Source organism: Aethina tumida, chromosome 1 (genome assembly GCF_024364675.1).
Source record: "Aethina tumida isolate Nest 87 chromosome 1, icAetTumi1.1, whole genome shotgun sequence".
NCBI lineage: Eukaryota > Metazoa > Arthropoda > Insecta > Coleoptera > Nitidulidae > Aethina > Aethina tumida.
The window spans coordinates 42,214,792-42,228,688 of record NC_065435.1 but is presented as its reverse complement, the minus strand read 5'-3'; the positions used below and the strand labels follow the sequence as shown (position 1 = coordinate 42,228,688).

Here is a 13,897-nt window from a genome sequence, read left to right as displayed (position 1 = left end):
GGTACTTGATGATGATTAATTACTTTTGCGTATAGAACTCATTCACTTTTAGAAAGTCAAGGAAAATTTCAGATCAGATTTATTAGAACAAACAATTGGTTTATCCTCTAAGAAATAAAAATACTGAAAATCATGTTTCGCCTAAATAAATACTTCACTACAGAACAGATTAATCGATTTGCATCATTCATTTTCAGAAAATCAGCTCCATTTGGAATAAATTGTAAGGGATAATTAATCAATTTTAATAAAATAAATAATTGTATTAATTTTCTAATAAATAAAAATACAGAAAATTTTATTTTGGCAGTATAGAAACACCAAGATTAAAGTAGTACTTGAAGAATTAGTCACTGTTTCATATCGATCTTTTTTTGAAAGACAATTGGACGAAGATTTTTAACAAATAAAAATATAGAAAAACTTGGTTTGACAGTATAAAATCACAGAGATATAGGTAGTACTTGAACAATTAGGCACAGATTCATATCGACACAATCATTTTTATAAAAAAAAAGGCCAATTGGAAGAAGTTGTAAGAAATATCTGATCAATTTTATCAAAACAAAGAATTGTATTAGCTTTTTAGTAAATAAAAATTTAGGAAAGCTTATTTTGGTAGTATAAAAACACCAAGATAAAAACAGCACTTGAACGATTAGTCACTGCTTCATATTGTCACAATCATTTTTAGAAAGTCGATGCCAATTGGAAGAGGTACCTGATCAATTTCATCAAAACAATCAATTGTACCAGCTTTTCAGTAAATAAAAATACTGACAAAATTGTTTAGATAATATAAAAACACGAAGATAAAAGCAGTACTTGAACGATTAGTCACTGTTTCATATCGTCACTAAATAAATATATACAAAAATTCGTTTTGGCTGTGTAAAATCTTCTAGATAAAAGCAGTAATTGAACGATTAGTGACTTTCATATCGCTATAATCATGTTGAGAACGTCAACACTAATTGGAAGAAGTTACTGGAGGTATCTAATCAATTGTAATTCAGCAAAAAATTGTATATGCTTTTTAATAATTAAACATATAGAAAATCTTGTTTTGGAAGTATAAAAGTTCTAAGACAAAAGTAGTACTTGAAATGAACTGAAAATTAGCCACTTTTTCATATTTTTAGAAAGTCAACGCCAATTGGAAGAAAGAAGTTCCTGAATAATTTTAGTAAACCAAAAAATTGTATTCAAGTACTTACTTGAATCATTCTCATACCGAATAATGGAAGTAAAACTAAACTTCTATTAGCTTGTAAGAAATAAAAATACAGAAAAAAAACCTGTTTTAGTTTAGGAAGTCAGAACGTAGACCATCTGAGTAAAAGCAACAAGTATTTAAATCAAAAATTCTAGACGCCATTGTCTGGTGGTATTAATGCAACACCTCAAGTTACAAGCAGTAAATTTTACATCAACAAGTTAATTAAAATATCAATTTTGTGTCACATAATCCAACGTAACCCAATTGCACCGGATCGCGTTTCACCGATCAACGGTTTTAGCGCCACAGTCCTTTTTTTTACGGCGTCGAGTTACATGTGCCGGACATAATCCGGATCCCAAACGAAAACGTTTCATATAAATCAGAATGGTTGTACGCAAACCGCTGTGAAGTGGATTGTTTGATATGGTTTGGTCAATAAATCAAGACCGCAGAGCGGCCATCTTATCTATAATGTAAATAGGTCTGGTGTGTTTGTGATTCCGCTTCCTAATGACACATTTCACTTATTAAAACGGCCTAAATATTTGATTGCTGCATGCTGGTAGCAATAAACTCGATGGGAATTAAAAACAATTTACTTACAAACAACCGAAGCAATTCTGTTCATTGCACTAATTATTAGTGTTGGCATGGCACATCTAAATATCAGATATGATTCACATGGCTATAGTACATGGACGATAATGCCTATTTTAAGGAAACATATGGTTTCTGCGGTCAGGTTAAATGCCATATTCGCTGTTATTGTTTGTGTGAATGCACAATGGATGCATATAATATTTTTTTCACTTTCATGAGTCACAAAACTAAAAATAGCTGTTCGAAATGACACTGCACAGATGGAAACACAGGGGTATTAGTTGTGCCAAAGATTATTCGTAAAGTTCAGTTATTTTAGAACCGACTATTATTTAAATACGACCACGAAGTTATTCTTGTACATGTTACTTCTCTTAATCTATGAGTCATTGTCAAAAATCAGTAAAACCTCGTAGTTTAATATAAATATATATATTGGGGTAAAAAATGAATTTTTGTCACATCTTTGGAATAATGAAATGTAAAAAATATAAACTTCCAGTGGGAGGCCATACTTCAATAAACGTACAACCATATGCAGACCATAAAGTTTCTGAAATAAAAAGTAAGACCTTATATTATAATTTATAATAATATTTAATTATTACTTACTCTGTTTAATCTCGAAAATAATTGTAGATTTTTTTGTATTGGTGAGATAAATTATTTTTATGATTTGGTAGACAGCATCAGAAAGTAAAGAAAATTAATTTCTTTTCAAAAAACGAAAATGGAATTAGTCGTTGAATGATCCAAAATAGTTTTACAAAAGGTTAGCAACCAATAAAACCAATAAATATCCGTCAAGACGGTGGATACAACGGTGTTTCTCAAAGTAAATGGATGCTTAATTTGCGTTAATAAACATAGAGCCAGAAGAAGCACCAGAATAATCAGAACGCATCCATGTCGTATCTAGAAATAAAATAAAGGATTGTCTAAGATTAATAACATTAATACTTTTTTGTGTTACTTACTTACTTCCCACTAGGAGCACAATATATTTCTGAAACATAATTTAAGATTTTATATTACTTATAATAATGTTTAATTGTTACTTACCCTCCAAAGTAATTGTAAATTGTAGAATATTGTAAAATATAGGAAATCACATACATTATTTTAAAGATATGATTTGACAGAGAGGACCAGAAAATTAATTTGTTTGTAGTTTTTTAAAAAATGTAAACTGAAATTTTCATTAGCTTGTGGAATACCACAATCAATCAGTAGAAAATGTTAATATAAATTTAGTGCGAATTAAACTTAATTATTCAAAAAAGATCCGATATAGTTTAAGAAGAGGTTTACAAGAAAAAAAATTGATACCCAATGGAAGGTCAAGATGGTGGCCACAATGGCGTTTCTCAAATTAAGTGGACGCTTAAGGTGCCTTAATAAACCAAAAGCCAGAAAGAGCACCAGCATTACCAGAAAGCACGCATGCCGAATCTGGAAATAAAATGAAGGATTGCATAAGATTAATTATATTAATACTTTTTATAATAAATTGTATCTCACCTCTGTCAAGCTCAAAAGTAATGTCATACTGTTTCCAATGTAGAACATAGTACGGAATAAACGTGTTAATATAGCCATACTTGTAACTATTTGTAAAAGATGATAAATCAGGTATACGTCTTCAAAATATTGAAAGCTTTGATAAAATTTGACAGAATCAAACTTCAGTTGAAAATAGGAATCATTGATATTTGAAATATTAGAGAAGTCGTAGTTTCAATAAATGATGAATAAAACAATTTATTATACTGATGGAAAAATCTTCTCCTAATGATTTTAAAATTTAAAAATGTTTATTTGATCACTCTGGCTATCGACGAAAACATTAGATTTTCATTTAATTGTTTGTACAGATATTTTCTTCGATTAACTGGATTTCATGCTTTATTTATTCATTGTTATATCCAAGCATTTAGTATACTATCTGTGCTGTAACTACAATGGCACAGTTCCAATCACTTACCCGTACAAATTCATATGGCATGATTAATAGTGCCTCAATAGTTAATTGATTGAACTGCGGGAGCATTAATTTTAATGATCCAATGTCTAGGTGAATTAATCGCCTGCATGTTTGCTGAAATATTGGTCCCATCATCTGAAACAAGATCTAATTTTATATGTAATTGAGCGTAATCGAGTGAACTTGATCGTTCAATTTAATACACAAATATGTGTGTAAATTAACACCAATTATTGCGAAGCGTAATTAGTACGAAATCCACGTACCGGGCGGATTATCTCCGATCGTCGGTTTAAATTTCCCCGGTATCTTGGTAAATTATGGATGCCTAGGAAGTTATGCGGAATCAACAGATAATAGTGTGGGATATTCATTGAGCGGTAACAAAAAGGACAATTCTTTTTTATTTTGTGGGCGACGAATAATTGAAATGGTCGTTAATTGGATTGTAACGAAAACTCATAATTTGCAAAAAATTATAACTGGGGACTAGAAAATTGCATTTGCATATTATATGGGACATTCATCACTGTCACTGCGGGTTTTTGTGCTTTTGTCCTGCTGCAATACTAATTAGTAATGAGGTAGATGCATCGGCATGATTAAATTAACATATAACACGCCAATCCTCACTTTAGCCATGGAAAACTGCAATTTATATACAAATCCTGTATTTATTTAAATTATTTTCCACGTAAATGAAACACCATGATACGGATGAAGAAACCGAATAATTCTAATAAACCGTTTCTTTTTTTCAGATTGGCAAACAGCATTTTTCTGTTTAAAGGTAAGTTTCCGCAGCGCATAAATATTAAAGGCTGAAAGATGGTACGGACATTCAAAACGCTGCCGAAATTATAGACCTGAAAAATACAATAACTCTAAAATAAAAAAGTAAATTGCATAATAATTTCGGTGTTTGCGATAAGTGTTCCGGCGTACTTTATCGTAGTGTGGAGCAGTCGCAAACTTGTTGAATTATGGCCGGTTGTCGCGTGAGGCTTTTTCATAGTAATTGCCCTAATTTATTTGAGTGTTCGTTATTAAGGTCGGCAGATTAACTTTGTGTATAAAGGCATACTAATCGTTCCTTTATTCGGGTCGTAAAACGGCAAAATGCACAGGACGCTCTCCAATTTTACTGCCATAGGACTAAAGCCAGCTTTAAGGAACAGGAAACGTGAAATTACAGTCTTACGTGTTTGATAACTTATTTGTTTTCTTTGGATGCGTGTCTGTTAATTGCTTATAAAATCAATCAATCGGTAACACACATGGATCCAATGGTAAAATTTCTGAGAAAATAGTAAATGGTTCAAAATTCAATTTTTTAAACTAACGATGAGTTGGACCTCGAAGATAATTCAAATACTCATTCACTCATCTTGGTATTAATCTAATGGGGTGATCACTTTTGTCCTGGAGTACCTCATTTCATGATGCTGAAGGTCCGCCAAAGTCTGTGGAGAAATGTCTCAAAGGTTCTTGTCCACACTCATTCATTGTTGGAAACACTGCAAAGCAACCCATTCAATGTGAGTTCCTGTTGGAAAACTGGGTTTTTAAAGGGTCCTGAGAATACAAAGGAGAAATATTTACATTAATTGTTATAATTTATTTCCTTTATTAAATTTAATTGTTATTTAATTAATTTATGACAAATTACAAAATTATCACAAAAATATGGTGAATGGTAATAATGTTAAATGAAAATATAAAATCCAGTTATGTATTTTTTCGCATAGTAAATAGAATATAAATTTTTTTCATATTATTTTTTGAATTTAAAATAAACAATAAAATGCTGAGCACAATATAGTAAATGCATGGTTTAAAAAGATAACAGCAAACTGTATTTTAATTTATTGTTGTATTTTGCATGTAAAAGCACTGTGACATATCCTTTTATGTGCAACAATTTAAATACTTACTATACACGCAATATTGTTGATATGGAATAGTAGAAACAATATTATTGTGAAATAGTAATAGAATTATCGTTTTTTAATTACACTTTTGATAATTAATACTTCACTAATGAAACACTTCAGTTTTTATCTCGTGTGAAATGTAAACATTATATTCAACTAATTGTAAAAGCTCCGATAATGACATTATCAGCACGAAGGGAAATTAATTTCGTCTATTTTATTCTCATAATTGATTTATTCCATTTCAACTCGCCTATGATAATAGTGATTTTTGAAATGTAAATCGTGGATATTAAATAAAACTGGGATTTATATTTTGATATTTCGGCATTTCGATATTTGACTTTACAATTTATTCCATTTACCGACCGTATTAACTAGCAGTATATTTTCATACAAATGATTCGTTAAAATATCGAAATGTGCCTTATTTTATTGGATGTCATGTGGTTACACATTCCATTTCCGATAAACACATAATATAAACATGAAAATGTTACTAGGATTATCCAAAATATTTACCGAATAATTGAAATAATATTTCATGAAATTAATATTAAAAGATTTATATTTGACTGTGGCAACAATTTTGGGAATTTAGTTTATGGTTTTATAACAAAATTATATTTCACGACAAATATTTAGTTATAAATTACGAAAGTAAATGATTAAACTGGATAATTCACCGGGTATGAACCTAAATCTAAAATGTTTAAATTGTTATTAAATAATGAAAGTTAATTATTCAGCTTTGTCATTATAAATGTCACATTAAATTAAGTCTGTTTTAAATAAATTTCAAATTCTATCAAATTAATATCCTAAATTAACAGGTTGACCAGAGTATATTGAAATTTATATTTACCTCGTAATAATTAGTATTGATTTTAAATTAAACTGAACACAATTTCGCGATTAATTTTAATATATTTTATTATATTAATTCCATAAAGTAATTAAAATATATATTCAGTGTATTAGATGTTTCTAATAAATTCATTTATACATGTTTGCATTTAATTTTATTATAAGTACACATTTATAGTCGATTAATTTAATTTAATTTCGTTCAAACATATTTTTTAGTTTCAATCTTTCATTAAATAATTTAATTTAATTGTCTGCGTTTAATTGGATACGGATGGAAATAAATGTGTTTAGTTATCCAAATTAGATGTGGTGTAAAATTTATGTTTCAGTAAAATTCGCATAAACAATTAATTAAATTATATTTAATTAAATATCCTGTTTCATTACATACCACCCTTCGAACCATAGTACTCTTGAATGTGTTACAATTAACTTATCAAATTTCCGAATGTACGACCAGTCTGTATCCCTTCAAGCAACTTGAATTGATGTAATAAGTTAATTTAGATTTGTAAAATTTGTCGAATTTGGTTATAAATATAATCCCCCATGTTTTCTTTTAATCTATTCGTCACAATTTTTTCATTTGTGTTTAAGATTGTTTTCAGATATTGAAATACATTTATTAAAAGCATCATTTCAATTGACCCACCCTCATATGTCACTGTGTGGATAAACTTTTTGTGTAAATGGTAATGAATAAAATTAATTGAATGATTGCAATCGATAGTTGTAGGGTGTATTCATTTTCTAACTATTCGATGATCAGCATCACTCGATAGTTCTCATCTCTAAGTAAATACCTGAAGGATTGTGGCGTAATGATTAAAATACCGTCCCCCGTAACCTATAAGATCGTTAATCCGAACCCCGATGCCGACATTTCGTACTTCGTACTCAGCGAAATTTCTTGCAGGACAATCTCACATACAATAGTTGTTCTGTGCATTTTTGCTGAAAGATGACATTCTGTTTATCCTCTTCTCAGTGCGCTTCTGTGCTTTGGAGATGGAAAGGCAGAAAACATTTTTTTTTTCTCGCCTTCAATTAACGCATGTTTTATGTTTCTCTTAGGATGCCGTTGAAAAGCGTCGTTTTTTATTAACCGGGAAAATAGAACCGTGGCTGTTTTGACTAAACATTACAAAGACCTTTTTTCCCATTTAATTACACTGCTGTTTGTCATAAACAAAGAGATCGGTTTGTTTTTATTTGATTAATTAAATTTATACAATTAGTCGCTTAATTTGACTTTCCCATGGTGATAGGGGATAAGCCTTATCAAAAGTGGCCTTCGGCTATTTTAATTTTTTGTTTCTTTTTCCCGTTTTAATTAACAATTCGAAATAAAATTGTCAACCTTCTAATTAATTCGATTTCTTGCAAACACATTTATTTGATTTACGTTTATATTCCGCCTATTTTAGGCACTTTTTAATTATTCCAACGTGTGTAGGTCGTTACGAGTATTCAGACATGTCAATGTGTGTTTGCTATTGGCTGAAGTTTGATTGAACGCTCTTTAGCAAGCATTTCAATGGCACTTAATCCGATATTCTTCAAATGCTAAACATATCCGACATCCGGTTAACATTATTGAAATCGTGTCAAGCGGCAGCTCGGAACACTTCACAATATGCGAACCTTGAACTCACATTTAATACTTCATTGTTTTAATATATTTAACATTGATAAATCCTGCTTAGTTGTTTCGTGTGGTTGTTTATTTAACGGTTTCCGTGATGCGAAAATTATTAATATCATCATTATGTAAAGTGCAGCAGGTGCAAACTGAATTTTGATTGCACGAAGCCGGAGTGGCTGTTGTTTGATCAATAAGTTATAAAGTCTAAATGCCAGTCAAAATTTAATGCCCATACGCAGGTTTAGATAAAAACATTCTATCGCATGAACGAGGCAAAATGGTATTAAGATAATACGGCATAAGCACTTGTTGCCACAATCAAAATTAACTGCAATAAATTACTGGCCCGAATTGAAATTCGATTAACTCCTATTAAAGTGGCCGCTCTCACTACTCCTTTGTACTGGAACACAACCATTACTATTCTAAGCAAGTCTGGAAATTTATGGCCCGAAGCTTTCTTTTGTTTGGCGCTTTTATGGCGTTTGATTTATAAAAGAAATTATGCTTTGGATTTAGCACCGCAGAAATATTCTGGACGGTCGTAAATTCTCGTGCGCCGTGAATTTGGGTTAATATTCTGTTAAAAGTTTGATTTAACTATTCCGAATTTTTATAACTTTCTTCGCGTTGCAACGTGAAAAGAATTAGAAGTAATTTCATTAGGCTGCCACACTGCACAAACTTTATCGCAGTGTGCAAAAACAAAACGTAATTTTTTTTTAATGGATATACTTCTATAACTTGAACAAGAATTTGTCAAAGAAAAATGGAGTTGTCCAGTTATCAAATAAATTATAGAAAAAGTATTATAATCTATGGTTAAACATTTTTAAAATATTTCAGTTTTTATATTTGAAGAAAATTAAAGTGGACATTAAATCATTTAAGATGAACAGAAGTCGATAAATTCCGGCATCTAAAGAAAAAGTTTGCTTTTGTCTCTTTTTTATGTTTTATATATATTGTGTTATATGTTCTTCAAATATTTTTTCAAAAGAATTTTTCTAATAATAATATAATAGTAAATACGTTTACTTTTAATTGAACGTGGACGGAATTGTTCTGAAATTACAAACAAACAAAATCTGGTGCTGAAAAACATGAATAAATTCATGAAGGTGCTTTAGTTTAAGTTTTTATAAAAATAATGATTTAGTAATAAAATATAAAATATATAAGTAAACATAATTAAAAGTTTCAATTAATTAAGTTTGATAATTTGTTGTTTTTGAAATATGAATTTCTTAGATTTAATCACAACATAAACAGACAATTTCAGGAATTAAATAATCTTAATAGAGTGTGGGCTGTATATAAAAAAGTCGGTTTTTAATCTTTAATTTAAATGGACATTACGTCATTTAAGAAGAACAGTCGATAAAACTTAGCATTGAAAGAAAAGGTTTGGTTTTGTCTCTTTTTTATGTTTTATATATATTTTTTCTTTTTCTATTATCATCTATTAAAGAGACTAATATAAGTAAAAAATTTTGTAATTTTAATTATTTCTTTTCTTTTTTCAAAGTTCTTCAAAGATTCTTTCAAAATAATTTTTCTAAATTATCCCCTAAATATATGGTCTGACGACAGTCATCAAAATTCATTGAATACAGTGGAATGGAACAACGAAAATACGGATTCTCTTAAAAAAATTCCATGTAATTTTCACTCTTGCTGCTATTCTCAACTAATTTCATTCGAGTTATCGACTCTACGACCTATGTGATGTTTATAATCGTCGCATAAAAAATGCCAGGCCCTTGAAGAAGTTGATTTATCGTTTCGGCATGACATTTACAAAATGTACGATGTAAGATCAGTCACCGAAAATGAAGTCGCCGAACATGAAAGTAATGATATGGAACAACCTTTTTTCCTTCGAACTGTGCTTCGATGTTTCGACTCGACGTACGAAACGAAAATCGCAGGCACCTAATTAAAATCAGTAAATGCGCATCGCATGCACCGCTTTACTTATTAAAACATGCATTAAATAGTTTCGGTAAGTTTTATTGCACATTTCACGACTGCCAGGAAGTGTACGCCCGTTCCGCAAAATTAATATAACATTTCCTGCAGCCGCCTGAAAAATTGGTTTCCAGTCGTTGTGCGAAAAACTTTAATAAATATCAAAAAAAAAAATAGTAAAAAAATAAAACGTCACTAAAACCGTATATTACGGCGTCCCGAAAGTTTGCCGCACTGTCGCAGACACTTGTAATTTAGTGCCGTAATGTTCCTTAAATGGATGCTCTCCACTAGACAACGAACCCATTTCGAGACCGGAATGCAAAAAGCGAAAAAATGTTTAGTGGTTCCGGCGAATGGACCAATAAATGTTCATCTGAAGCTTATTACATTTTTGAATTATACTTTTATAAAAGCCGCATATTGAACAATGGAAATATAATCATTAACGAATTTTATTTGCTAATAAATATGTTTACTTTTTATTGAACGTGGACGGGGTTGTTCTGAAATTAAAAACAACTAAAATCTGATTTTTATAAAAATAATGATTTAATAGTAAAATAAATAAGTAAACATAATTAAACGTTTCTATTAATTAAATTTGATGATTTGAATGTTTTTGAAGTATGGATTTCTTAGATTTATTCACAACAACATAAACAGACAATTTCAGGAATTAAATAATCTTAATAGTATTTAAAAAAGTCGATTTTTAATCTTTAATGTATTATATGGGAGCTTAATCACATTTGTTCAAAAATGAAGATATTAACTTGAGTAAACAAATAATTTAGTAGAAAAGCGATATAGAGTGGGACTCTCCCCTGATAACTATTATAAGCTCAACCAACATTTCAGAAGTAAACAAGATATTACAGCTGTTATGTTGTGTAAATATTGACCTGTAGTATCTATTTTTTATAGAAATATCGAACTTTTAATAATAAACAATAATTAGGTTTTTTTGAAGTTTATTCATTACATTAAATGAATCACATAAAACTCTGTAAATACTTATTCTGTTTTAACCAGCTAAATATTATGAAATAGAAAGTAAAAATATCTTTCAAATAAGGTTTGACAACTCCACCCCTTCTATAAAAATAATAATTGATAGTACCCTATAGCGCAAGGTAATTTGATACATGGCAACTTTATGGCTAAATTTGGTTAGATTACATTTTAAAGGCTTTTCATGCCGCTTATTGCTTTTGAAATAATAAAAGTATGTGTATTAGAATTAATATTACTAAAAAACATAATAACAAAGTAGCAAAATGTATAACTACAATTAAAAATAGACGACTTTATTACATTTAATTGTATCAGTACCTTGGAAATGTCAGATTAAAATCTGACGCTGACTGGAACCGAAATTGCTTGTTGGCGCAAGATTTTATTGGCAAATTACAAAATCATTGGTACTGTAAAAGTAGTAAAATCGAATTTACTACAATTGCAACAATGTATATAGATATATATTTTGCTTTATTTTCGATCTTCAAAACGCATAACAAAATTTTACATTGTCACACACGTATAAACCGATTGTCAAATATGAACTGATTTATTCACCTAATTCTCTTTTTACACGATGGATACGTACCCAAAAAATTCGTGTCAAAAGAGAATTAGGTTTAGGTGTAAACAATAATAAAAAATTATTGTTAGAGTTCACTTTATTTCATGCTTTACACATTTTAATTCATTAAATATTTTATAAATTATACTTAATAATAAGAATAATATAATAATGTGAAATTCAAAAAAAAAATCATAAAATATTGAAAATTCTGTTAAAACAAAACAATTCGTGTAAAAAGAAAATAAGATATATATTTAGAAAATTTGTATAATAAATATAAACAAAAATTTATACACAAATTTGACGACAGGGTGTTTAAAAATATAGAGCAAGTACTAGAAATATTTATATTTATTACACGCCTTAAATTACTGGCAATAAAACAGTAAGCAATTATTTCCGGTGATTTTCTAGTTCTACTAAACAATTGTTCACTCTATTCAGCTATGCCTTTTAAATGGGCACTTTAAATTTTATGGTTAGTTAAACTTATTCCAGAATACCTAACTATAAGTATTTAGAACTTTTGGTTTTTATTACACCTAGTAAAACTAAATTGGTTTCAATGTCAGAGTTACTGGCTTGACATACTTAACATATTGGGTGGCCAAATTGTAGAGGTCCGTGAACTATTAATCGAATACATTTAAAAAATATTTGTAAAAATGTGGGAAATAAAGAACAATAATACCTTTTCATAAAGATCAATCTAATTTGCATACTAAAAGTGCATTAGGGATATTTGATTATTTATCTTGAGGACTTTTGTCATGATTTTTGTTCAAATTTTATTAAAATAAAGTTTTGGTAACGAGTTAAACATCGAGAAAGAGATAACTCCTGTTTGACGTAACGAAAGTCAATAAGTTTGGTATAGAAAGAAAGAAGTTTCTTTGCTGTATCGTCCGTATTTATATATATTTTATATTTTATTTACATCAACCAGTAACAAGTATAGTTTGTCCACTAATTTTTTTGAAAATTTCATATGGAATATGAATAGATATAGGGAAATAAAGCATTAAAAACAAAGAAGTTGGAGTTATATTTTGATAATTTTTTACTGATGTATAAACAAAAAATTGAAAATTGACCAAAGACGTATAAAAACTACTAAATTTTTATAAAATATGGAGGATAGATTAACGAAATCTCTTTATTTTTAATACAAATAGGTACTTTTAGTAAGCAAATTAGAAATGAAAATGATTTGAAAGTTGGAGTGCTACCTATTCAATTAGTGGTTGTATTAGTTGGCCACTCGGTACTTTCAAACAAATACTGTCCATATATTTTTCTGAGGCATCCTTTAAAACTTTTAAACCAAAACTTTATTAACGTTGAATTAAACATTCTTCTATTATTGTCCAATAATAATTTGCTAATTAATTTAAAAAATATTTAACGTAAAGGTTGAAGCTTTCGTGAGCATTATTTCCATATCTATAGTTGGTCGACGTTTGTTGGAATTATTTTGTGACGTTTCACTAGCACCATCTTCAGAGGTCTGATTTGGTTCGTGTCACTTATACATCTGTCCAACGATTTTGGTGACACGAACCAAATCAGACCTTTGAAGATGTTAGCCACTCGTGCTAGGAAATAATTCCAACAAACGTCGACCAATAAACCCGAACACTGATACACTAAAAATATTTATCGTTCAACGGACTGATGCATTAATTTTACAGCTGTAAGCAAATTTATTTCAGCACACTCGTTATTACAAAAAAAAAGGAGGCACAAAACAAAACAAAAATCGAAAGAGCGATAAACAGTAACATATGCCGTCGTTACAACGGTCGATTTTTCTCCGGCCCTCGATAATCAAGTTGAAAAATCGCTTGCATTAGCTCGGGTCCGGAAAGTGAATAACGCACGTGCGCCACGGCGCACGGAGGCGTCCGGTGCACCGGCACGGCGGCCGCGGCGTCGGCCCAGCATCACGTCAGCAGCGGCCGAACCTATTAATTGAACCATATAAAACTGCACCAATTAACCGGGAGACGTAATAACAATGATTAAAACGCCGAACGATGGCCGGAGTAATGAACATTGCAGCTACGATGGCGCGGCGTCGGCG

The 13,897-nt window shown here is 30.0% G+C and overlaps 1 protein-coding gene and 1 long non-coding RNA gene across 3 annotated transcripts in view; one reads left to right on the top strand and one right to left on the bottom strand.

Moving 5' to 3' along the window:
• The window catches only part of LOC109594359 (dystroglycan 1), a 117,226-nt gene that overhangs the window by 35,873 nt on the left and 67,456 nt on the right, over positions 1–13,897 (top strand). For both annotated transcript variants that reach the window (XM_049966496.1, XM_049966503.1), the window contains exon 3: positions 4,568–4,596. The gene's annotated coding sequence lies outside the window, so the exon portion shown is untranslated. The remainder of the gene's footprint in view (positions 1–4,567; positions 4,597–13,897) is intronic.
• LOC126265377 (uncharacterized) lies at positions 2,238–3,461 on the bottom strand. The gene is made up of 5 exons (XR_007547875.1): positions 3,344–3,461; positions 2,885–3,274; positions 2,800–2,828; positions 2,435–2,737; positions 2,238–2,375 (listed from the first exon to the last, which is right to left on the bottom strand). It is a non-coding gene; the product is annotated as an uncharacterized LOC126265377 (long non-coding RNA).